Here is a 216-nt window from a genome sequence, read left to right as displayed (position 1 = left end):
GGTTCATTATTGCAAACATCGGGAAAAAGGTCAACAATTTACATATATCAAATAATGATAATTAGGAGAAAAATAACAATACACACATTTCTTTTTTTAATGAAATATTGTACAGAAATCGAAAAATTAGTCTTTGGATGGAGACAGTTCTATAAAGATGAATAAACAGCCAAAGTATATATATGGGTATAGAAATTTACTCGGTAGACAGGGTTA

This window comes from Penaeus monodon, chromosome 28 (genome assembly GCF_015228065.2).
Source record: "Penaeus monodon isolate SGIC_2016 chromosome 28, NSTDA_Pmon_1, whole genome shotgun sequence".
Lineage (NCBI taxonomy): Eukaryota > Metazoa > Arthropoda > Malacostraca > Decapoda > Penaeidae > Penaeus > Penaeus monodon.
The sequence above is the reverse complement of the archived record's forward strand: the minus strand, read 5'-3'. Positions refer to the sequence as shown.